The sequence below is a fragment of the Eimeria mitis genome, genomic scaffold, assembly GCF_000499745.2.
Source record: "Eimeria mitis Houghton genomic scaffold, Emh_scaff213, whole genome shotgun sequence".
In the NCBI taxonomy this organism is placed as follows: Eukaryota; Apicomplexa; class Conoidasida; order Eucoccidiorida; family Eimeriidae; genus Eimeria; species Eimeria mitis.
In genome coordinates, this window is record NW_013570453.1 from 10,259 (window position 1) to 10,590 (window position 332).

The window sequence follows — 332 nt, forward strand, 5'->3', positions numbered from 1 at the left end:
TATAATTCATCATTCTGTTCAATAGTACTCTGAAATTCAGCTTCTTCTTCTCCCCGCACCGTCGCCTTGAACACAAGGAGGAAGAGTTGTACAGGCGGCTCCTCAGCAAGACGTTGATGCTTTTGAGAGAAAAAAGAAGTCCACATCTTAATTTAACAAACTAGCTAAGAAGATCAGGGCAGTTGCTTGTGCTCTAATCTACAACCGCTCTGCAGGAGGCAGCAGAAGGGTTTGTTGCAACTCGCTAGAGGTCACCCCCTCCCAATACCAGTCTCAGTCCATTGTACCTTCGTGCCTGGGGTATATAAAGAATGGAGAGGAGATTATCAGCA